This window comes from Armigeres subalbatus, unplaced genomic scaffold (genome assembly GCF_024139115.2).
Source record: "Armigeres subalbatus isolate Guangzhou_Male unplaced genomic scaffold, GZ_Asu_2 Contig561, whole genome shotgun sequence".
In the NCBI taxonomy this organism is placed as follows: Eukaryota; Metazoa; Arthropoda; class Insecta; order Diptera; family Culicidae; genus Armigeres; species Armigeres subalbatus.
The window spans coordinates 651311-678588 of NW_026943327.1; the positions used below are offsets into that span (position 1 = coordinate 651311).

The window sequence follows — 27278 nt, forward strand, 5'->3', positions numbered from 1 at the left end:
CTGATGCCAGGTAGTCTACGAACACCATAGATTCAAGGCCTGGGGATCAACCTACATAATGGAGGCAGTTATTGAAAAATAAACAAGTTGTGTGACACCTCCATGGTATATGTTAGTATTCCAAGTAGCTCTTGTTGTTGTCGTGGGCTCCAGGTAGTCTACAAGCTCCATAGAGTCAAGGTATGTTGATCAACCTCCGCAATGGAGGCAGCTATTGGAGAATAAACAAGTTGTGTGACCCCTTCTAGGTATATGTTTGTATTCCAAGTAGTTCTTGTTGTTGTCATTAGTGCCAGGTAGTCGACGAACTCCATAGAGTCAAGGCCAGTGGATCAATCTCCGTAATGGAGGCAGTTATTGAAAAATAAACAAGTTGTGTGACCCCTAGTTAGTATATGTTTGTATTTCAAGTAGTTCTTGTTGTTGTCGTGGGCTTCAGGTAGTCAACAAGCTCCATAGATTCAAGGTATGTTGATCAACCTCCGCAATGGAGGCAGCTATTGGAGAATAAACAAGTTGTGTGACCCCTTCTAGGTATATGTTTGTATTTCGAGTAGTTCTTGATGTTGTCACTGATGCCAGGTAGTCTACGAAATCCATAGATTCAAGGCCTGGGGATCAACCTACGTAATGGAGGCAGTTATTGAAAAATAAACAAGTTGTGTGAACCCTTCTTGGTATATGTTTGTATTGCAAGTAGTTCTTGTCGTTGTCGTGGGCTCCAGGTGTCTACGAACTCCATAGAGTTAAGGTCTATAGATCAACCTCCGTAATGGAGGCAGATATTGGAGAATAAACAAGTTGTGTGACCCCTTCTTGGTATATGTTTGTATTCCGAGTAGTTCTTGTTGTGGTCGTGGGCTCCAGGTAGTGTACGAACTCCATAGAGTCAAGGTTTGTAGATCAACCTCCGAAATGGAGGCAGCTGTTGGAGAATGAACAAGTTGTGTGACCCTTTCTTGGTATATAATTGTATTCCAAGTAATTTTTGTTGTGGTCGTGGGCTCCGGGTAGTCTACGAACTCCATACATTCAAGGTCTGTAGATCAACCTCCGTAATGGAGGCAGCTGTTTGAGAATAAACAAGTTGTTTGACCCCTTTTTGGTATATGTTTGTACTCCAAGTAGTTTTTGTTGTTGTCATTGGTGCCAGGTAGTCTACGAACTCCATAGAGTTAAAGCCTGTGGATCAACCTCCGTAATGGAGGCAGTTATTGAAAAATGAACAAGTTATGTGACCCCTTATTGGTATATGTTTGTATTCCAAGTAGTTCTTGGTGTTGTCGTGGGCTCCAGGTAGTCTACGTACTCCATAGAGTCAAGGTATGTAGATCAACCTCCGTAATGGAGGCAGCTATTGAAGAATAAACAAGTTGTTTGACCCCTTTTCAGTATATGTTTGTACTCCAAGTAGTTTTTGTTGTTGTCATTAGTGCCAGGTAGCCTACGAACTCCATAGAGACAAGGCCTGTGGATCAACCTCCGTAATGGAGGCAGTTATTGAAAAATAAACAAGTTGTGTGACCCCTTATTGGTATATGTTTGTACTCCAAGTAGTTCTTGTTTTTGTCATTGGTGCCAGGTAGTCTACGAACTTCATTGAGTCAAGGCCTGTGGATCAACCTCCGTAACGGAGGCAGTTATTAATTGTTATTTATTGAAAAATAAACAAGTTGTGTAACCCCTTCTTGGTAAATGTTAGTATTCCAAGTAGTTCTTGTTGTTGTCGTGGGCTCCAGGTAGTCTTCAAACTCCATAGAGTCAAGGTCTGTGGATCACCTTCCGAAACGGAGGCAGTTATTGAAGAATAAACAAATTGTGTGACTTCTTCTTGATATATGTTTGTATTTCGAGTAGTTCTTGTTGTCGTCATGATTTCCAGGTAGTCTACTCCATAGAATCAAGGTCGGTGGATCAACCTCTTTAATGGAGGCAGTTATTTGAAAACAAATAAGTTGTGTGGCCCCTTCTTGGTATATGTTTGTCTTTAAAGTAGTTCTTTTTGTTGTCATGGGCTCCGTAATGGACGTAGTTATTGAGCATTAAACACTTTTTGTGACCCCTCCTTGGTACAGTAATATCCCGATTTTTTCAATCCTAGTAAATTTTGGGGGGATGAAATAGAAAAAGGCAAAATACGTGAAAGGAACCCGTAATTTCTTGTCGAACAGGCTTACAAAATTCTTGACAGATTCTCTGTAATGATCCATACTAAACCACAGACGGTGAAAGTTATTTCATGAAATTAATTGTTGTTTTCGGTATTATTTGAAAACAATACAAACGACAAAAAAATTAAAAACTTTTGTGGCGATAAAATCGGGTCGAAAACGTGGTAAAATCGGGGTCCATAAAATCAGGGTAGACAAAGTCAGAGAATGACAAAATCGGGTAAATACTGTATATGTTCGCATTCCATGTGGTGCATGTTATTGTCATAGGTTCGAAGTAATCTACAAAATTCGTAGAGTTAGGGCCTGCTGATTAACCTCCGTGATGAAGCCATTTATCAAAAAATAACAAGCTGTGCAACCTCATCTGAGTGAATGTATGCATTCCAAGTAGCTTTTGTTGTTTCCATGGAACTATGTATGAACTCGATACAGTTATGATTTGCAGATTAACCCCGAACGGGAGGCTGTTGGTATATGTTTGCATTCCAAATAGTTCAAGTTGTTGTCATTAGCTCTAGGCAGCTTTTGACAAGGTGTGCAACCTCATTTTGATATATTCGCGTTCCAAGTAGTTCTTGTTGTCATGCGTTCCAGGTAGTATACTAACTTCATTCATATCACGTACGAAACTGTTTATTTCTTGGAAATGCAAAATGTGAATACATTGGAACGAGATAACTTCACGATAAAAACGTAAAGAAAAAACGGCGCTATATTAGATCATGTACCGTGTTATTATAGATATTCGTGTAAGCCTAGAAGCCTTACTCCATAAATTTCTAGGATGGCCATTAGCATATGCCATGAACGCATTTTATTCTATGGACCACAAAGGAAAAGTACCACATTTAAAATAGGTTGATATATCTCTGGTTAAGCATGTAGATTCTAACGTCTTACTGCCGGGTTTTCCTGGATGACCATGGAAATTTGAAATAACGCATTCTATTCTACGTACCATAAAGGGCATGTTCAACTTTTCAAACAGGCCAAAAAATCTCTAGTTAAGCGTGCAGGCCTTTTCCAGGGTTTTCTTGGATGACCATCAATCTATGCAATGGACGCTTTTTATTCTGTATACCACAAAGAGCATTTACCATTTTTTAAACAAGCCAAAAGATCTCTGATTACGCGTGTGAATCTAAAAGGCCCTCCCCAGGTCTAAAAGGCCCTCCCCATGTTATCTCTCCCCAGGCCATCTGCGAGTTGTGGCGCCTGCCTAGAATGTGGTGGGGTTTGACAGTGGGCCCTGTTAAACCTCTATAAAAAGCTGCATGAATCCGCAAGTAGACTCCGCCAAAGCGACCGTGTGCCGCTCAAAGCGCACAAGCCCAAGTCCTGGAGTTAGGTGGGACGCTAAACAGCCCTGACACGACGACCCTCTGACGAGACAGGACTTCCACAGTTATTAACTGCGAGGTTTCTAAGCCAAGTTACCATTTTTGCATTCGTATATCAATGAGGCTAACAGATGATTCTTTTATGCCCAGGGAAGTCGAGACAATTTCCAATCCGAAAACTGCGTAGACCAGCACCGGGAATCGAACCCAGCCACCCTCAGCATGGTCTTACTTTGTAGCCGCGCGTCTTACCGCACGGCTAAGGAGGGCCCCTACCACAAAGGGCTTGTACCACTTGTTGAGCAATCCGAAAGATCTCTGGTTACGCGTGTAGATCTAAAGACATATTTCCAAATTTTCTTGGATGACCATGAATCTATGCAATGGACGCATTCTATTCTATGTACCATAAATGAGTTGTACCACTTTTGAAACAAGCCGAAAGAGCTCTGGTTACGCGTGTAGCTCTTAAGGCCTATTCCAGGGTTTTCTTAGATGACCATGAACCTATGCAATGGACGCATTCCATTCTATGTACCACAAAGGGGTTGTATCACTTTCTACACAAGACGAAAGATCTCTGGTTACGCGTGTAGATCTTAAGTCCTTTTCAGAGTTTCCTTGGATCACCGTGAACCTATGCAATGGACGCATTCTATTCTATGTACCACAAAGGGGTTGTACCACTTTTGAAACAAGCCTAAAGATCTCTGGTTATGCGTGTAGATCTTAAGGCCTTTTCCAAAGTTTTCTTGGATGACCATGAACATATGCAATGGTTGCATTCTATCCAATGTATCACAAGACAAAGGTCCAAGCTCCAGGAGGTTCCACATGTACCACAAAGGAGTTGTACCACTGTTGAAACAAGTCGGAAGATCTCTTTTTACGCGTGTAGATCTTAAAGTCTATTCCAGAGTTTTTATGGGAGACTATGAACCTATGCAATGGACGTATTCTGTTCTATGTGCCACAAAGGGGTTGTACCACTTTTAAAACAAGCCGAAAGAGCTCTGGTTACGCGTGTAGATCTTAAGACGCATTTCAGAGTTTTCTTGGATCACTATGAACCTATGCAATGGACGCATTCTGTTATTTGTACTACAAAGAGGTTGTACCACTTTTGAAACAAGTCGAAAGATATCTGGTTACGCGTGTAGATCTTAAGGCGTATTCCAAAGTTTTCTTGGGTGACTATGAACCTATGCAATAGACGCATTCTATTCTATGTGCCACAAAGGGGTTATACCAATTTTAAAACAAGCCGAAAGAGCTCTGGTTACACGTGTAGATCTAAAGGTCTATTCCAGAGTTTTCTTGGATCACCATGAACCTATGCAATGGACGCATTCCATTCTATGTACCACAAAGGGGTTGTACCACTTTTGAAACAAGTCGAAAGATCTCTGGTTACGCGTGTAGATCTCAAGGCCTATTCCAAAGTTTTCTTGGGTGACTATGAACCTATGCAATGGACGCATTCTATTCTATGTGCCACAAAGGGGTTGTATCAATTTTGGAACAAGCCGAAAGAGCTCTGGTTACGCGTGTAGATCTTAAGGTCTATTCCAGGGTTTTCTTGGATGATCTTGAACCTATGCATTGGACGCATTCTATTATTTGTACCACAAAGGGGTTGTACCACTTTTGAAACAAGTCGAAAGATCTCTGGTTACGCGTGTAGATCTCAAGGCCTATTCCAAAGTTTTCTTGGATCACCGTGAACCTATGCAATGGACGCATTCTATTCTATGTACCACAAAGGAGTTGTACCACTTTTGAAACAAGCCGAAAGATCTCTGGTTACGCGTGTAGATCTTAAGGCCTATTCCAGGGTTTTCTTGGATGATCTTGAACCTATGCATTGGACGCATTCTATTATTTGTACCACAAAGGGGTTGTACCACTTTTGAAACAAGTCGAAAGGTCTCTGGCTACGCGTGTAGATCTTAAGGCGTATTCCAAAGTTTTCTTGGATGACTATGAACCTATGCAATTGACGCATTCTATTCTATGTGCCACAAAGGGGTTCTACCAATTTTGAAACAAGCCGAAAGAGCTCTGGTTACTCGTGTAGATCTTAAGGCCTTTTCCAGGGTTTTCTTGGATGACCATGAACCTATGCAATGCACGCATTTTATTCTATGTGCCACAAAGGGGTTGTACCACTTTTGAAACAAGCCGAAAGATCTCTGGTTACGCGTGTAGATCTTAAGGCCTATTCCAGAGTTTTCTTGGATCACCGTGAACCTATGCAATGGACGCATTCTATTCTATGTACCACAAAGGGGTTGTACCACTTTTGAAACAAGCCGAAAGAGCTCTGGTTACGCGTGTAGCTCTTAAGGCCTATTCCAGGGTTTTCTTGGATGACTATGAACCTATGCAATGGACGCATTCCATTCTATGTACCACAAAGGGGTTGTACCACTTTCTACACAAGACGAACGGTCTCTGGTTACGCGTGTAGATCTTAAGGCCTATTCCAGAGTTTTCTTGGATAACCGCGAATCTATGCAATGGACGCATTCTATTCTATGTACCATAAAGGAGTTGTACCTCTTTTGAAACAAGCCGAAAGAGATCTGGTTACGCGTGTAGCTCTTAAGGCCTATTCCAGGGTTTTCTTGAATGACCATGAACCTATGCAATGGACGCATTCCATTCTATGTACCACAAAGGGGTTGTACCACTTTCTACACAAGACGAAAGATCTCTGGTTACGCGTGTAGATTTTAAGGCCTTTTCCAGAGTATTCTTGGATGACCATGAACATATGCAATGGTTGCATTCTATCCAATGTATCACAAAACAAAGGTCCAAGCTCCAGGAGGTTCTCGAAAAACTTTAAAGCCTTGAAAATGATAATGAACGTCTTACTATGCGTCATCAAGGATCTTTACCACTTATGACTTCTTGATTTCTTGGCGTACTAAGAACATCTTAAGGCCTCAGCACTCAAACAATGGGACGACCATGATAACGAAAACAATTTGGACGACCCTAATACCGAAATAGGTAAAAGACACATCTTAAGACTAAAAGTGTGTTAAATATCAAACTTTGCTTACCTTAAAGATTGCAAACTTTTTTTACGCTCCAAATTCCAAATAGCGCTCCCTCCTTTTACGCTCAAAATTACAAATAACGCTCTCTCTTTTTACGCCCTAAATTCGAAATAACGGTTCCCCTTTTTACGCTCTAATTCAATTTACGCTCCCCCGTTTTGGGCGCAAAAAGAGGTTTTGCAGTACTAGATTTAAAATGGTCCGATAAATCTTAAAGTGACGGGTGTAGATCTTAAGGACTAACTCCAGGGTTTTTTTTTGAATTATCCAGAATCTCTTACAATGGCTCATTCTATTCTAACCATCCAAAAGGACATGTGCCATAATTCAAACAGTGAAACTGAACTTTTGTTACGCGTGTAGATCAGAGGACCTAACTCCAGGGATTTCTTGGGTGACCGAAAACCTCTGCCGTTGACTTATTCTATTCTTCACATCCAAAAGGGCATGTACCACATTTAAAACAGTCCGATTGATCTTTAGTTACGCTTGTAGATCTGAGGAGCTAACTCCATGGATTTCTTGGATGACCGAGAACCTCTGCCGTTGACTTATAATATTCTACATCTACACATCCAAAAGGATTTATTGAATGCCCAAAAATCTATGCTGAAAAAAACTCTATTCTGAGTTGTCTCCACACTATTTACTTCTCTCCCTTCGCATCTATTCTTGCTTTTTTTTCTCTATTCTTCAATTTCACTCCTTGTACCTTGCACCTCTCACGTCTCGTTTCTCACTTCTCACATCCCATTTATCAATTGTCATATTCCTCTTCATGCTTTTTTACTCATTTCTCACACAAAGTATCTCGCTTACTACTTCTCCCCTTCTACTACTTTCTTCTCGCTTTTCACTGATCACATCTTATTTCGCACTTTTTACTGCTTGCCTTTCGCTTCTCACTTTTTCTTGCTTCTCCCACCTCACTCCTCAGTTTTCATATCCCAAATCCAGCTTACAATTCACGATTGATTATAAAACTATTTAGGGCTTTTTAGTCGAATTCTGAATTCCTACTTCTCACTTGTTGTTTCTCACTTCTCACTTCTCATCACTCATAACTTCTTACTCATCACTTTTCACTTTTATTTTATCACTTTTCAATTTTTACTTTTTTACTTTTTAATTGATAATATTTCAAAAATAAATTATTATCGGCACACGCCCTTCTCAAACTATGACATCCATAGTCAAGCACATTAGATGGGCGCGTTTTATCCTCCATGCAGAGATTTTAATAAAATGTGAGTTTTTCTATGAAAATGTAGTAAAGTTAACTTTTAGTAACTTGGCACAATCTTTACTAATTTGTTTTTCCAGACATGTGCAAAGATTATTGAAAAAGTGTCTAGTGGAAAATCCTTAAGGGAACGGAAGCTTAAATTTTATCAAAAAGCGGAAAAAAACAAATTTATTTTTAAAAATTTCATTTTAAATGTCTTGACTATTATTTTTAGTTTGTTGATCTTAAAACATGTTTAGGCGCCAGCTGCCATCGGTTTTGTAACTTAATTTAGCCTATTAACCCAGAAAATGCAATGGCTCGTATTAGCTGACTGGCGCATTTTAAACCTAGTTCCCCTAATGCTTTCGAGCTGTTCAGCTTATTAAACGTTGTGACAGTTGATTTGTTCTAATATTTGAACTTAATTTAACGCACACTATGCATGATTTGTTCTGTGCGGGGATTTACCTCTGCGCGTTATTTCCACGTAGCCATCCAAATTTTTCTTCTTCTTCTCTTTGCTGTGCAGATACAAGCTATAGCTGTTAAGAAAATTATTTTGAGCTTTTTAGTGGAATGTCTTCACTTGTCACTTGAATTCAATGGGATTGTACAAACTCGTCCTATGACAAGTGAAGCTATAGCTATTAGACTGTTCCCCCCATCAGTCTGACTGAGGCTAGCAATTGTACAAAAAACCCTAAAATTCATAAAAAGCATGAAATGCCTTGCTGCGTGATTTTATTTCTCAGCTCAAAATTCTTCACGCCGATTCACGCCGCCGCCGCCGCCGCCGAACATTGCTTACGGCGTGACGCCGCCGCCGCCGCCGGTGTAAAAATGGCCTTACGCCGCCGCCGTTCACAAATACTTCGGCGCACAGGTCTACTCGAGGGGCGTATGATGCTTTTTATGAATTTTAGAGTTTTTTGTACAATTGCTAGCTATATTCAGACTGATGGGGTGAACATCCTAATAACTATAGCTTGTATCTCCATAGCAAACGTTCACATTACATCCTCCACTAGGACATTGCCGCATCACAGCACATAAGCTCATTGGAAAGGACTTCGGATATAAATCCAGAAATTCTTTTGGAAAATTCCTCAAGTTATTCCTCAGAAAATTCGAAAAAGGAATTCTAATAGGGGAACGGTTCGGCACTTCATCTTATAGCTCCTATTTCCATCCCATTAAAAACAAAGCAATGAAAAGGTTTTCGATTTGTTTCTTATTTTTGTGATTTTCTACACCAGTGAGCACTCGTGTTAGCAAAACGAAGCGACGAGATTGGTGCTGTATTTCTTTGATTTGCGATGAGATGAATATATGTTCATATGATGGAAAACGGAACAGTTCCCCTAATTAATTTAGAATTTCCCCAATGAATTCCTTCAGAACATCATCGAAGAATTCCTTTGAAAATTTATTTGGGAATTTCTTCGGAAATTCATCACGAAATTTCTCCAAAAGTCCCTTCATGAATTTTCTTAGAAATCACGTCAGGGATTGCGGCTTCTTTTGGGAATTGGGAATTCGAAAACTTTTCTGGGAATTCTTTTAAAAGTTCACTTAAGAATTCCTTCGAAAATATCCATGGAAAATCTTCCAAAAATGTCTATAGGAATATCTACGGACACTGGTTTAGGAATACAATCGGAAATCCCTCTAGGAGAAAATTTGATTTAGGAATTTTTGTTCAGAAACTTCTTCAGGAATTTCTAAAAATAGTTCTACCAGTAATCCCTCAAAGATTTTCTTCGGAAACTCTAGGAAGATATTTTTGGTATTCTTTCGAAATTTCCCTCTGGAACTCATTTAGAACTTTCTCCAGGAATTTTTCCCAAATTTCCTATATGAATTCCTTCGGACATTCCTCGGGAAATTCCTTTAGGTTAGATCTATTCATGTTTTCAAAATGTATCAAAAATTCGACTGGTCAGGCCAGAATCAAGATTCTTATGCTAGAATAAACCTCCTGTTAAAAATTCAGCTAGTTCAGATAAAATATCGAGGTGACTCAAGTCGATATAATGTTTTGGGCTATTTTCATTATTGAAAAAAAATAGCAATAAATATAAACGTCGAAAATCATTACAACAACCTCTAAACAGAATCTTTTGGTGTGCTCTACAAGTCTTGTGAACATTGCGATTCGTTCCATTCTGACCATGTTAAAGTGATTTTAAAGCTTGCATAAAAATACCGTTTCCCTTAAAAGTGGTTATTCAAAAAAAACTTGAATTTAATACAAATCACTGCTAATTTATTATATTTCTATTCCTCTTTTTCCCCCGGACATTTGAGTAATTTGATTGCTAATGTGGGATTTACCGTTAAATTCTTAAAAATCAGAACTTAACATTTGTCATAAATTTACACATTAGAATTTCTGCAAACTAGTTATTCGAACAAAGAAGCATTGATTTCACTAGTTACTTTGATATACCCTATGGTAGAAGCATACAGACATATACATGCAAAAAAAAGCGTTCCCGAATTCGTAAACCAGCAAAAATACACCGTGATTTAATTCACGGATTCGGGAACACCAGTCACGTTTTCCAGAACGTTCCAGAAAACGTGAGTGTGTTCCCGAATCCGTGTTTGTTGTTCACGAAAAAAATACACCGTGAACTTGTTAGTTCACGAATTCATGAACACTTTTTTTTTACGTGTAGTGCAATGAATTTAATTTGGAAGTCGTTCGTTGTAAGCAACAAATTTCATCAGAAACCAATGCTTCTTCGTTCGAATAACTTGTTTAAAGGAATCCTAACGTGTAAATTTATGTCAAATGGTCAGTTTCTGATTTTAAGGATCAAAACACACCAAAAGCTTCCGTTTAAAGGTTGTTGCGATGATTTTCGACGTTTATATTTCTCGCTAGATTTTTTAGCTCAAAAACACTGAATTGATTTGAGCTACCTTAACATTTTATCCGAATTAGCTGTCTACTGTAGAACTTCGAAAATTTTCTTTTTAAATTCCTTTAAAAATTCTTTTGGGAGTCTCTTCAAAAATTCTTTTGGGAAATCTTCGTTGTGTTTTTTTTTAATTGAAAATAAGTTATACTCAAATACCTTTGAAAAAACACTCAAATACCTTTGGAAAGCCTTTCGAAAATGTATTCAAAAATTCATTCAAATAAGAATTTGTTCCGGAATTATTCCTGCAGGAATTCTGTATTTTTCACTAAAGGAATTTCCCAATGACTCCCTGGAGGAAGTTCCGAAGGCATTTCTGAAAAAATAGAAGTCCTTTTCGGAGGGTTTTCTGAAGGAATCCCGACTCAATTCTAGAAGGAATAACCGAAAGAGAACCTGAAAAGATTTTCGAACAGAATTTAAAAAATGTCTGAAGGAGTATCCGAAGGAATTCTGAAAGAAACTTACGAAGTAACTTTTAATAAATTTCCCAAACAAATAGCTATTGAAAATAAATAAAAAATCCTATATTTCTCGGACAGTAGTAAAACAAACTCAGATTTGGTTATAGAATCAAGACTACATGACAAGAAAAACTAGCAAAATATCGAGATTGTGGATATTCGGATATTCTTCTTCCTTAGGAATTTACTGCAGGAGTTCCTTCGAAAATTTCTACAGTTTTTTTTTTCGTAAATTCCTTAAATAATTTCCTAGAAAATATATTCAGGAATTAATTCGGTAAGTCATCAAGCATAGCATAGCATAGCATAGTTACGGTGTACTTCGTAGATTGGACACTAGTGATACTCATGTTTTTCTTTTGAAATCCTTATTCAGATTGCTATCAGAAATCAAGGTGGGTGTGGTCCTTGATTTCAATCTAGGATAAAAATCACAAAAGCATGAGGATTACTACTCCTGGCCACGCCCATCTTCACCGTAACTTGGGAGGGGAAGGAAGTGTTGGTGTAGTACTTACTTAACGAGAGGCCCCCGACTCAGCGACACCCTCATAAGTACCACGGAGTTGGATATTGAGGAAGGTATTCGTTTTGTCAGGATTTGCCTGTAGCTGACAATGTGACCGTGGTAGATCTTACACCGTAACACATCACGCAAAGGTGTCTACCCAGCGTTACGGGGGCAATTAATTCGGTAAGTCATCAAGAAACACATTCTAGTATACCTTCGAAAATCCCGTCAGGAATTCGGAACTCCTGCAAAAAACCTCCACAAAGGAAACCAAGATTTTATTCGAAATTTCTCTTGGGAATTGCTCCGGAACTTCTTAGGACGTTAGGAAATTTCTTAAAGAATTCTTCTGGAAATTCCTGCAAAAATTCTTCTAAGATTAATTCTGACAATTCCATCAAGAATTTCTTCAGAATTGTTTTTTGGAAAACTTTAAAAAAAATTTAACCATTCAGATGGGTGCACTTTCCCACAGTTGTAATGAATTTGACGCCCCCTCCTCAAAAAATTCAAAAGCTCAAATAGATTGCGAATCTATTTATTGGTCTGTTGGTTTACACTATTGAAAGGAGATTCATTCTATTTCGCGGGCTTCGCGTAAGCGTTATTGAGGTTATTTCACATGAAGTTACATATGAGATTAGAAGTTCATCGCTACACTCGTTGATTTGTAGGTCTGCACTGCCGTAATCTTGAAAAGTGACGTTTAACCAAGCGTTTAACCATTTTCCAAAAATGGTGTTAACGAGTAGTATTCATCGAGCTCTATAACAGAAAAATGGAAAACATGCATGTTGTAAAATGGCGCATACGTCACTTTTTCAGATTACGGCAGTGCAGCCAAGCAGTCCTTAGATGACCTAACATTTAACACGCCAATGCGAGTAAAAGTAACAGATGTAATAACTCTTTAATTAATGCCTGTTAGGTTGCCTTGGTTTGGCAGATGCAACGCGCTGCATACTGTAATTTTTGTGTTGGTCAATCATCGGCGTGAAATACTAAATTCGGCGGCGTGGAGCCAACCGGCGTTCGGCGCGCCGCTGACACATTGACCGGCGTCGGCGTACGTCAATAACTTTTTGGACAAGTTTTATTGCCTCAATGTATCTTCAAATTGAACTACTATCAGTTTGACGTCATATTTGACCCTGTATTTAGTATAACGGATGACAAAACTAGAAGGGCAATAGTGCACGCAATACTATAGTTTCAATATGTTATTTGCTGTTGATATAATGATTAAAAAATCTGTCAACCAGAGTGTCGTGAATCTCGGTCTAAATGCTGTATACAGTTCGTTTGGTAGTAGAGTCAATGAACGTAGAATACTAGACCAAAATGATTGGTAAATGAAAGTTATTTTTGTTAGTGTGTACACATATAACAATCATTCTTCATTAGGATACTTGAAGCACCATGCTCCTCCATATTGATCAATTCGTTCCAAACCTTGGGGTAAAGAAAAGCCTATTTTTCCTCTTTGGGAAAAATAGGGCAAAACACCGCCTCGAAATTCAAAAAGAACAAATTTTCGGTGAAACGAATGTTATGTGTTCTTTTCGAACCGCTTCACCAGAAAATGCAGTATAAAACAGCTTAGTAATAAATCAATTATAAATTATTCTTAGGTCACCCGAACAATATAACAAACATATTTCTACGATTTTGACCAGAATGTTGGATATAATCCGGGTAAGATTTTCATCGTTAGTAATTTGATGGATATAAGAAGCCGAGATGCATAGCCGGTAAGATGTTCGAACTGGTAGAAAATGATTGAGGACCCGTCGTAGACCGTGTTGGCGACGTGTCACGGCCAATCCAGTCTAAGCCTGTTCAAATATGCCCATTTGCGCATTATGCTAGGAACTGGATCGAAAGAGCATACTCAAATATGGAATGAGTTAAAAAAAAGATTTTGGAAAAAAATACGAAAGTATTTTCACTCTGTCGCGGTGCCTCACTCTATAGAAGATGAATGAAATGAATGAATGAATGAAAACGGGAAAATGCTTCATATCAAACGTAATTGCGTTTCTACATGTGAAGAGTAACCGAATTGTTATTTGGTTTGGTTGGTGTTGTTTGTTCTGTATGGTGGAAAAAGGGAATAAAACAAAATATCCATCAATGTGAATTGATAATATGTTTCCAGCATTGCAATTCAATTTTTTTCTGGACTGACATGACCAACTGATGGTTGTACAATATAAGTATGGCAAGTATGGATTCACAGTATAAAATGATTATATTCTTGTTTTTAGGATCGCTTTAAACCCTGTTAACTTTAATCATCGGTTGTCGACTTCATAGCTTGTACTGCCTTTAAACTCGTCGTTTATCAAACTTCTAGAATCGACTAAAAATAATTTCACACAGTTTCGTAGCAGCACATTGCTAATTGCTCTATAATAAACTCTTCACAGGTAAAGAATCCGTTCAAATTGATTGCTTCATCGGCAACGATGAAAGATGTTATTGCAATCACTTCAACGCACTAGGGAGGCCGCATAGAAATTCTACAGCCCATCAAATTTTCATCGGCAATGACGCAATCTCCGGAAGTAACATTAACAAGTGAAGATAACACGCTACATGAAAAATCAGAAGAGGTAAATATTTCGTCGACCGTCATACTTCCAAAAACTTCTTCGCAGAAACAGAATTCGACTGAAGTTCTAATTTATTGTCAGAATTTCAATCGAATGAAAAGCCCAGCTATAATGAAGGATATATTTAAAAATTTATTAAACTCATCCTTTTCGATTATTCTGGCAATTGAAACAAGCTGGGATGAAAGCGATAGGAGTGAAGAAATTTTTGGAAGTAACTTTAATGTATTTAAAGATGACAGGAGTTTTCCCACGTCTCAGAAAAAGTCCGGTGGTGGTATTCTAATAGCTATTTCAGCAAACTTTAATTCAGAAATCATCACAACAAATAAATTCAATGAATTTGAGCATGTCTGAGCAAAAACTCATATAAATGTCATAGAGAAATGCATATATTCGCATCGGTATATTTCCCACCTAATCATGCTTGTAAGCACAACTATGAATCTTTTTTTGAGTGCGCTGTGCGCTCACATCTATGGGGACTTTAACCAACGCAATGCTGACTTTATTCTAGACTCAGAAAACGAATGTATCCTACTGCCAGTCGTTGGGAATAACGAAACTTCGCAATTATTTTTTGACAAGTCTGCAAGTTTAAGATTGAACCAAATTAACATATAAAAAACAATCAAAATTGCTATTCGGACCTCTTGCTGACAAATATCTATGAAGATTTTTGTGTAACAGAATCTATCAATCCATTGTAGAAAAATAAAGCGTTCCACACTGCAATCGAATACTCGTTATTCATACATGAACAACAAAGACCCAACGATGTCTTTGAATACAATTTAGCAAACTATGAAAATATTCTAGGTAGGTTAAGTAGTGTAAACTGGCAAATAGTTTTAAGAAATGGGGAAAATGTCGAAGAATCTGTTAACACTTTTTACAGATTATTATCTGACATAATGTCTCAAGAAACTCCACTAAAACGAAAACGACGTCATAACAATAATATAGACCCAATTTGGTATAACCGGCAAATCAAGAATTTAAGAAATCGCAAGCAAATTTAGCAATTTAGCATATTTAGTATATTACTTGGACGTATGCGATCAATTGAATTACGCTATCAGTAACGATTTGGAAGATTACAATTCAAAAACTGAGAGCGAAATAAAGTTCTGTCCAAAGAACTTTATTAATAACGTAAAAACTAAACTGAAATCTAATAACTTTTCATCAATCATGCATCTTGACGAAAACGCGGGGGATAGCTCGGAAAAGAACTGTTATCTTTTTGCAGATTTTTTTCCAGGAAACCTATTCTACATTTTCTGAAAATAATCGTGACCGCGACTATTTTGCATTTTTCCCAGACTTTTCAAATGAGATTGGAGTGAATTAACTTCATGCCCATGACATTTTGCAGGCCCTACGTAGTTTAGATGCTTCGAAAGGTCCTTCCTGATGGAATCCCTCCTATATTTATGAAAACCCTAGCAGTGGAACTAACCACTCCATTATTTTGGCTATTTAATATGTCACTAGCAGGGCTGGCATACTCCTCAGTGTAGTCGAAATGTGCGTGTCTTTTGCACTCAAAAAGACCGCAGAGAGTGTGTTTTGCTTATCGCTCATTCTTTCTCTTCCACAACGCAATGAGTCCTCTTTGTGTTTCTACTCTGCATCGAATGCATTTGTCAAACACGAAGAGTTGAGGATAAATGATGAAATAAATGTCGAAAACGGCTGAATGGAATCCGCCGTTGAATAGCGGTGCGACTGTTCGTTTTAAAATTCGACAACAAACTGACGGTGCAATCTTCGTCGTTGCCACTCAACCCGATGGCGCTACCAACACCATCTCACACTGCGGTGGCAGCAATGCGCTAGCATTGCCATATCCCACCGCGCAACCTCTCTCACACGCTTAAATGAAGCAAAGTTCTTCAGAAAATTCAATATGTTGCTCTCCATACTCTCAAATACTCAATCATGCACAGATTCTTTCACGATAGAGATCAATATAAGTGCATATGCAAAATTGAGAGTTCGAATCAAGTCTAATGTAAAACTTGCCACATTGTACGGTAAATTGGGGCACGCGAAATATGTGATTTCACGATTGGTATATTTGATTGCTTATGTTTAATGTACTATCCGCAATAGCAAAATCAATTCATAGTCTAGAATCACTTATACAAACTAAAATCATTAGCCGCTTACTCTGAATACTACATCTTTCTCCTTCCCTACTCTTTCAACTTTGTAAGAATATGATTTCAATTTTATAAATATTTCATTATAATGAAAAATCATACCCAAATTGCTTCAAAATAAATTAAAACAATTCTTAATATTGTAGTACCATCAACATCTAATGCAAAGAAGAACAAACTTGATATGTTAAGTACCGTCATATTTTTGCTAAAAACTAAGAATGATTGTGGGTCACATTTTAATTTTTTTTTCGGAATTCTACTTGCTCCTGCACAATCCGGAAAACACTAAAAATGCCTCGGAGTCCTGCTCGGTACTCGCAAAGAGCAATCCTTTACAGAACTTGCAAACGTAGTCCTACGTCAACATTCTTTGGAATTTTACTCACTCTGGAATAAATAAAAAACGCCTCGGAATCCATTTGCAAAGTGTATTCCTTCATAGAAGCCACAGACGTAATCCTACGTCAACATGTCTCGGAGTTCTACTCGCTCCGGAAAGAACAAAATTATCTCGGAGTCCTGCTCTGCATTCGTGTGGTCTTCTATAGAATACCCAGACGAACATGTCTTGGAGTTGCATCGGAGTCCTGCTCTGCATTCGCAAAGTATACTCTTCTATAGAATACACAAACGATGTCCTACCTCAAAATGCCTTGGAGTTCTACTCGCTCCGGAATAACCAAAAATGCTTTGGAGTCCTTCACATTCGCAAAGTTTACTCTTCCATAGAATACACAGACGTATTCCTACGTCAAAATGCCTCGGATTTTTTACTCGCTTCGGAATGAACACAAAATGGAATGAACACAAATTTTCTCGGAGTCGTGCTCTGTATTCGCAGAGTGTGATCCTCTATAGCATACCCAGACGTAGTCCTACGTCAACATGCCTCGAAGTACTGCTCGCTCCGGAATAAACAAAAATGCTTCGGAGTGCTTCACATTCACAAAGCGTAATCTTGTATAGAATACACAGACGTAGTCCTACGTCAATATGCTTCGGCGTTCTACTCGCTTCAGAATAAACACGAAAATGCCTCGAAGGTCGGCTCGCATTCACAAAGTGTACTCCACATAATACACAGACGTAGTCCAGCGTCAACATGTCTCGAAGTTCTACTCGCTCCGAAAAATAAACAAAAAATGTCTCGGGATCTTGCAATGCATTCGAAAAGTGTACTGCTCTATAGAATACCCAGATGCAGTCATACGTCAAAATGTCTCTGATTTTTACTCGCTCCGGAATGAACACAAAATGTCTTGGAGTCCTGCTTTGCATTTTCAAAGTAAACTTTCTTTGTTGAATACACAGACGTAGCCCTACTTCAACACGCATCGAAGTTTTACTCGCTCGGGAATAAACACGAAAATTCCTCGAAGGTCTGCTTCGCATTCACAAAATGTACTCTACAGACGTAATGCTACGTCAACATGCCTCGGAGTTCTACTCGCTCCTGAATGAACAAAAATTGTCTCGGACACCTGCTCTGTATTCTTAAAATGTGGTCCTCTATAGAAAACCCAGACGTAGTCCTACGTAAACGTGCCTCGCATTTCCACTCGCTCCGGAATCAACAAAAAATGCCTAGGAGTCCTTCACATTCGCAAAGTGTACTCCTCTATAGAATACACAACCGAAGTCCTATGTCTACGGAATGAACACAAAATGTCTTGGAATCCAGCTTCGCATTTGCAAAGTGGTCACAGACGTAGTTCGACGTCAACATGCCTCGGAGTTTTACTCACATTCACAAAAAAAAATGCCTCGGAGTCTGCATTCGCAAAGTGTACTCCTCTATAGAATACCCAGATGCAGTCCTACGTCAAAATGTCTCTGATGTTTACTCGCTCCGGAATGAACACAAAATGCCTTGGAGTCCTGCTTTGTATTTTAAAAATGTACTCTTCTTATGAATACACAGACGAACCCCTATTCCAACATGCCTCGGAGTCCTACACGCTCCGGAATAAACACGAAAATGCCTCGGAGTCCTTCACATTCGCAAAGTGTACTCCTCTATAGAATACACAGCCGTAGTCCTACGTCTACGGAATGAACACAAAATGTCTTGGAATCCTGCTTCGCATTTGCAAAGTGGTCACAAACGTAGTTCGACATCAACATGCCTCGGAGTTCTAATCGCATTCACAAAATAAAATGCCTCGGAGACCTGCTCGCTCCGGAATCAACAAAAAAAAAAGCCTCGGAGACCTGCTCGCTCCGGAATAAACAAAAAAAATGCCTCGGAAACCTGCTCGTTCCGGAATAAACAAAAAAATGCCTCGGAGACCTGCTCGCTCCGGAATAAACAAAAAAATGCCTCGGAGACCTGCTCGCTCCGGAATAAACAAAAAAAAATGCCTCGGAAACCTGCTCGTTCCGGAATAAACAAAAAAAAAATGCCTCGGAGACCTGCTCGCTCCGGAATAAACAAAAAAAAAATGCCTCGGAGACCTGCTCGCTCCGGTATCTTTTATCTATCCTCGGGAGACCTGCTCGCTCCGGGATCATGTTTTATTAAACACTCGAAGACCTGCTCGCTTCGGTATTTTTTTCTATGATTTCGGAGACCTGCTCGCTCTGAAATCCACAACATGAGAGCATACTTACCATTTAGTAACTAGCACATTAATGGATGTGGCAAGCACCATTTTCATGCGCTAGTTACAAATATAAAACCAAACACTACCGACTGCGACATGTCGTATTCCAGCCGAAAACGGCTGAATGGAATCCACCGTTGAATAGCGGTGCGACTGTTCGTTTTAAAATTCGACAACAAACTGACGGTGCAATCTTCGTCGTTGCCACTCAACCCGATGGCGCTACCAACACCATCTCACACTGCGGTGGCAGCAATGCGCTAGCATTGCCATATTCCACCGCGCAACCTCTCTCAGCCCCTCACAAGCTACCGATTCATTGGCACACGCTTAAATGAAGCAAAGTTCTTCAGAAAATTCAATATGTTGCTCTCCATACTCTCAAATACTCAATCATGCACAGATTCTTTCACGATAGAGATCAATATAAGTGCATATGCAAAATTGAGAGTTCGAATCAAGTCTAATGTAAAACTTGCCACATTGTACGGTAAATTGGGGCACGCGAAATATGTGATTTCACGATTGGTATATTTGATTGCTTATGTTTAATGTATTATCCGCAATAGCAAAATCAATTCATAGTCTAGAATCACTTATACAAACTAAAATCATTAGCCGCTTACTCTGAATACTACAATAAACACACCGCGGTGTTCCTCAATGAGTTTTGATAAAACGGTGAATCAAACAGAATGAAAGTAAACATTGTCAAAGATTATGCGTAATAAGATATTTTTGTTTTTGCTGGCTTTTGCAATGTCTGTGGGCAAAACTATTTAGAAGCAATTGTACTATCAGCATTATTCCGCCCCACCTGCTTTAAAACATGTTACTGACGAGACGATTTCTAAATACAATTTCCGTTAGGTACACAGCAAATAATTTTGAAAATTCAACGACGTGTAAAACTGCAGGTTACTCCATCAAACGAATTAATATTCGATATTCAATTAAATTTGATCGAATTTTACAAGCAAGCACCGTTTAAATTTATTTCGATTTAAAAGAATAGTGAGATCGATTGAATGTTACGTTTATTTCCATGCTCCAAATATGTGCATGAAAATACATTTAAAATCACAACATATTTTTAACTGTGTAGTCTTGGTAAATATAAAGGTTCTAAATTCAGAACAAAAACAGAAAACATTGAACTTATGTATTAAGTTTCATTATTTCATTTCAGTGCTAAATTTTTTTCTTGATGTTATCATCCTGCTGTCTACAACCTTCAGAAGAATGTTCACGGCCGTATGAAAGTTTTCTCACAATTTCATTGAAAAACACTCTTTATTTTGCACAATTCTCTTCTCACAAATTCTAGACATCATTGCAATATCACAGAATAAAATTCAAAATCGAAATTATGTGTTTTTATACAATATAAGGAAAGTTCATTCCCGTACTGCTAATCGCATTTATCTAAATTGCTTCTAGAATTTTCGAGAAGGGTTTTAAAAATTTAACCGTTTGCTTTCCGGTGCCATTCCTTTCAAATATCATCTTTTAGCTTCTTCTTTTTAATCTTTTTTATTCAATCTTTATTCGCCAATTTAGCATGGAGCGCCAAACTTTATTAAAACCTCGTCCTTTCTAACTGAGACGTTAGTTAACTAATTTTCAAAAGCGAAGTATGTTTGTGTTCCAAAAAAATTCAGCAAGCTTCATAGAAAACGAAATCGTTTCCAAGAATATTGCACTAAGTGGCACAACTTTGTGCTGGCCCAGCTCTCACCACAATTATTCTTTCACTCTTCGTCTTCGTCCTCACCCGAATAAAAAATACAGTTGAATAACAATTCAATTTATTGTAACACTACTATTAATAACATTAAATTGGCAATAGATTATATTGTAAATGAAACCATCGAAATACATTAGAATGCATTGTTATGAACCATTTACTCAAATGTAAATGAAGTTTTCGCAATAGAATGTACGGGTTGTTAAGTATCGTAACTATACAAATTCTGAGATTTTTCCATACATTTTTTTCGTCGCACAATAGAATGTATGGTTGATATATTGTTGAAATATCCGAACAAAACTGTTCAAAATACAATGGACTGTATTGTATTTGTATAGTAAAACAATACGATTTTTGATTTCTCAGTACACTCAAATAAAAACGCACATTGCATATATTTGCCCTGCACTTAGAATACGACCAGTTACTTTCATACATGAAAACTATGTGCAACGTTATTGAATTATTGCCGATATAGCCAAGATAAATTTTATGTGCAGCCTTTTGATTCACATTAAGGAGCTCGAATGGATTATACCAATGAGATTAATGAAAATAATAGTGTAATGATCGTGTCTCGGATCAGGAACAAATAAATTATGCTCAGAATTTCAATGCTATTTATAATGGCAATGTTAGTATGGAAAGTAAATGATTAACTCAATACTGCTGAAAAGACATTTGGTTAATTTATTCGTAGTTTTTCAGTGAAACAGTTTTGATTTTTTCATGGTAGTAGCACAAATTAAAAACAGAAATTGGCTTCAGGGGTTGCTCCGTTCGCTGCATAAATGTCAGAGTCGCAAAAAATATTATTAACATACAGAACAAAACCGATAAAACCTGGTGTTCTACTTGCAGAGTCGTGGTTACATAATTCTGATCCATTCAAAAATGATTAGTTACTTGTCACGTCCTTGTTGTACATCAGATGGATCATCCGTGCCAACCTCCCAACAATCGACAATCATCAATAGTATCTCTGCAACCATAATTCGGAGTCGAACAAATGCGGATTCGGTGAGCGGTGATTAATCATTTTTCGGTGAATGAGCGACGGCATGGAAGAGCCGTTTGATGTACGACGGTCGTCTCAGTGATTCAAACGGAATCCTATCCTGTTGCTGGCTACGGTGGCTAAAATGATTGGTCCTTCTCGACCCAGTTCCGCTTCCTTGTCTCCCAATTATTTGAGTTATGCCATTCTACAATATATAAGTGTTTCAATGTTTTTTGTTTACAAAAATATGAACTTTAAAAACTTACGACTACTTTCTATCAGACTATCAAGGTCAAAAAAGTGATTCGAAGCTGATGGATCTGCGTAATTTTCGCATAAGCATGAAGATGAAAATGTTCCTCGATGCCGGTAATTCGGGTAATTCTGCCTGTAACACAATTACGAAAACCCGAATAAGGAATGTAATAACTCAACATGTAGTAATATAATTAATTACCTGGAGTAGTTTCACTAGTATTCCATAATCCTAAATTTGTTTGTTACTGCGGCTGAGAATTGTTTTTCTTCAAGACTGTATCGCTCGCGCCTTTAAAATTGCTTCAATCAAAAAATATGGGGGTGCGCCAAGGGGTGCGCATGCTTTTCATGTTTATACACGTCTAATGTATTTTATACATAATAAACTTTATAAATACAATGTATATGTTTTATTTGCCGCACATAGAATTAAAATTCTTCCATTATTTTATAACCTATGCGCTTTGCGCACATAGAATATATCAGCAGTTTGGTTTGAGTGTAGTGATAGCTTTACTGTTCAACAAAGCAATTTAAAGGGAAAAAATGCATATTTGGCACTATGAGGCAAATATTGTAATATAGTTTAAATGCAATGTAAAGAAACGTTTCAAAAGTTATCAATGTATGAATCTTATGTATACGAAATCGTTTTAAAAACAATTGCAAATATTGTTACATTAGAGAAATATGTTGATGTATTGTATCCTCAGTGTTGATACAATCTGTGCAACCATCAAGAAACAACATATCCTATTGTATACCGTACATTGTATGGTAATTAAATTGTTTACACTATTGAGCCAATAGTACATTTTTATCCGGGCACTCACCGTGTTGGCTTTGTTACACGATGAGTACCAGCATCACTCTCTGTGGTGTATATTAAATTCTCCTCATTGTGCACAGTGTGTGAGGAAATGGCAGCTCTGGTCACTAGTATCAGGAAAATTCCCAAATATATGAAAAAAATCATTTTTGAAAATCAGACATACGTAATTATCATGGAATAGCCATTATCTCTTGCATTAGACAACTTTTTGAGGCCATATGGTAATATAGTATATAGTAAACGAAAAATTATTCAAACAAGTAAAAAACCGAATAACAGACGCACAGCATGGCTTCTTTAAAGGGCGTTCAAGTTCAACTAATCTTCTTGAACTTGTTGACTATACCCTGAATGCAATGGATAAATGAAACCATGTAGAAGCCTTCATACTGACTTCAGTAAAGCATTTGATCGCATAGATACACCTATGCTTCTATTCAAATTGAAAAAAAAACTGGAATTGAGCCGGGACTACTCAAATGTCTGAATCCTACTTAACTGATTGCCAATTGATTATAAAATTTAACAACAATAGATCAAATCACATTCAAGCCACTTCCGGTGTCCCCCAGGGCTCTCATTTGGGGTCTCTATTATTCATAATATATGTAAACGACATTTCCTTCATTCTTGACAAACTTTCGTTTAACTTTAATGACCCATACACAATTAGAATATTATATATTGCTTATTTATGTATAGTCGATACAATGTCTCGGCAGAACCTAAAAAAATATTTTGTCACAATTCGAAACCTACACATTTAAATTTATATTAAATCGCAAAATTAAACACTTTTTAACCAAACTATTTTTATTTTTATACACTATAATACCGTATTTATAGCATTGAGAAAATAAAAAACCCAGATTAATCCACCTAGCAGTGATGATGCCTTTCTCGTGCATTATAAAATATATTGAAAGAATAACATTAGAAAGGTAAAAAAAACTTTTCAGGAGAATAGATCACATTTTTTCGATCATTTTGCATGGTTTTGCATTAGTTAAAATGCATCGCCACCATTTTCGGAAAATTTTTTTTTTTTGTATTGAATTTTTTTTTCCAAGGGCGGACCCTTGGGAAAAAACAATGATTTTTCAATAGTTCCGAAATGCAATGTCCAATCGAGCCAATTTTCAATAGCAAACAATGGGACCGCATTCCCCGTCGAATGCAACTTGTTGCGAGTAAATCGGATAATGCTAAGTTCCAAAAAGTGTGTCTACAAAATTTGTTCACATACACACATACACACACACACACATACATACATACACACATACAGACATCACCTCAGTTAGTCGAGCTGAGTTGATCGGTATATAACACTATGGGTCTCCGGGCCTTCTATCAAAAGTTCTTTTTTGAAGCAATCATATAGCCTTTCGGTACAACTTTGTTGTACGAGAAAGGCAAAAAACATGTATATTGTATATGTACTAGTCTACGTCGGTTAACGAAATAAATAAATAATTAAAAATCAGGACATCAGCATCTACAATTTTCCACAAAACAAAAATAAATTAGTACTTTTAAAAACAAAAATTGCAATCATAGAAGAATAATTTTTCATAAAGAAATCAGAATGTTCCACGGAAGAAATACACAATTTTTATAAATCCATATTTCAAGCTCTATCTGGAATAAGGGCGAATGTCGCAAGAGAGAATTCTCTTCGTCGACTTCCCCTTATTGAAATAAAAGTGACAAGCAGCGGATTTTTTTGTGGTTTATCACCTCAGAACGATAGAAAACAATCCAAACTTGCATTCTGAGGTGATAAACTGCAAAGAAATCCCCTGCTTGTCACTTTTATTCGAAAGAGAGGAAGTCGACGAAGAGAATTCTCTCCTGCGACATTCGCCCTTTTACCAGATAGAGCTTGTTTTGCAATGAACAATTACAAAACATTCCACAAAATATTTTCTACAAAAAACTAAAAACTTTCCACGAAAAAATCAGTAAAGAGCGATAAAAAATATAAAAATGTCCGTCCATTACAAAAATATAAAATAGCAATTAAACTGAGCATTGTTTCATGGATGACTCCTTCTTTAAAAACGTTGCAAGTTTATGAGAAATTTTATCAATTTTATCGCTTTTTTTAATTTTTTTTTCGGAAATTTTCTTTTTTTTTATTGCTCTTTATCGATTATTTTGTAGATTTTTCTTTATTTTTTTTGAAGAAAATATATTTATTTTGTGCAAAATTTTAATTCATGGAAATTTTGTATTTGTGCAGTGGAACATTTTGATTTCTTTATGGAAAATTCTTCTTTTATAATTGGAATTTTTGATTTTAAAAGTGCTAATTTATTTTTGCTTTGTGAAAAATTCCTAATTGGTTATGAAAATTTTGCATTATTTGTAGAAATTTTATATTTATTTATTGCTTATACCCTGATTTCTTTATTGGCATTTTTTTTTAATTTTTCATGGAAAATTACTAGTTCTTCAAGGAAATTTTATTTTGCTGCCGATGTGAAATGTCAAAGGAAAAACGAAGGAATGTAAGCAATATCCCAAAAGACGTATTCAAAAACTTTCTACATTTATTAAAAAGTCAATGTTCTCAGTCTTGTTTCATTCCACGCTCATACTAATAATAAGAAAACTTTTTTTTTTCAAGATACTAAGTAGAAGAATAATATGCCACAGAAAGTCCTAACGTCGTTGAAACATACCGCTGACATTTTTGCAAAGGATTTCGCAGCTTCTTGTTCGTGTTTGATACCATTTAATGCTAGAAAATGTTCATCCCGATTTTATTTTTCACAGACGTCCTTTTTCAAACACTGTTAGAAAAATTGGTTTACGTTTAATGCGGAAAAAGTGTGAGAAAGGCTCAAAATAACAAATAGAAACTAAAGTACTGTAACGTGGGAAAAAACAATAAGTTGCTCAATTCTTACAAGTATAAAATCGAATTTGCGGTCGACAATGGCAGAGGAGCTCTCAAATGGCTGATGTTGGTGTTGCTGGAAAATGCCCTACTCCATCAGCTGAAACTTCATAATACTTTTACGATGAAATAATCGATGGGATTGTTTGAGTCCTTGTGGTTGGAGTGCCACAAGTACTCAAACAATTCCATCGATTATTTCGTCGTAAAATTATTATGAAGTTTTAGCTGATGGAGTAGGGCATTTCCCAGCTGCATCAACAGAAAATAAAATATTATGCGATGAGCTATTAATGACCATCAATTATATATTGATTAAAAAAAATGATCACAAATTCTCGTGGTACGGACAATTAAAATTATTACTGATTTGAACTTTGGGTGCAATTAGGAGCATACCCAACTAACATTTAATGTCAATGTAAATGTTATTTCAACTCGTCTATACGGCTTCAAGCTGAATATGTGTGCTATACATATGATCAAGAACTTCTATTCAATGCTTTTACCAGCAAATCTGGCGAATCTATTCAGCTGTTTTTGACGTGCCTGCACAACTACTTTACAGCATGTTACACAATTTTTTCTCAATCTTTATTAAACCATTTAGTAATATAATTCACTTCAATGGCGCTTATTCAGATTTTTTAAATCTGTTAAATAAGTTTTATACAGCCACTGAATTCATTTTGATTAAATATTATTTGAGAGGAGAGTAAATTTCGGAGTTTATTTAATGTTTTTTTTAATGAAAACTGAAATATCAATTTTGTTGCTACCTAGATTCGAACTCCTGATCTCCTGATTCAATGGCCGCTGCTCTGTCATCACCGTCACTTTGACATATGTAAATAACAAAGAAAATTATGGATGTGCTTCTTCGCATACCCTATAGGTTGTTTTACTAACGCAATTTTCAGATTCATGCTGTATAAACGTTAGAAAGAGGCCTATATGCTGCTTTTAGCACATAAGCTTAAAAATTATGTTTTCAGCATTATTTCAACCATTATTCAAACATCTATCAGCATGTTCTAGGCTAACATTTATGCATCATCAATCGCAGAAATTGTTTTTAGGCAACATTGTCTCGATCTGTATAGATGCTACTCTGCTGCTAATCGTTTAACAGTAGCCGTCAACAGCAATATCGCTTTTAAATGGCTTGTTTTCTTACACTATCTGCTAGCATTAATGACAGCGCTTTGTCAGTTGCTATAAGAGCAGGTGAATACCTTTGTAGCTGCATTACAGAAATCAATAGCTCATACACAGCTCCGGCAACAAAAATTAAATGTAAACATTGCGGTTTTGACATTCCATACTGACAAGCTATTAAAAGAAGCAGTATAAGGTTTACTTAAACGTTGTGTAATCTTCAAAGATACAGAAGTTGCCTAAAAGCTTCGTTAGTTCATTTATAGCGCCATTA

At 37.2% G+C, this 27278-nt stretch overlaps 1 long non-coding RNA gene across 1 annotated transcript; it reads right to left on the bottom strand.

The window, feature by feature from the left end:
- Window positions 1-21532: 21532 nt before the first annotated feature.
- LOC134204399 (uncharacterized) lies at window positions 21533-22410 on the bottom strand. Its single transcript, XR_009977864.1, has 3 exons — window positions 22309-22410; window positions 22118-22239; window positions 21533-22056 (listed from the first exon to the last, which is right to left on the bottom strand). It is a non-coding gene; the product is annotated as an uncharacterized LOC134204399 (long non-coding RNA).
- Window positions 22411-27278: the final 4868 nt, after the last annotated feature.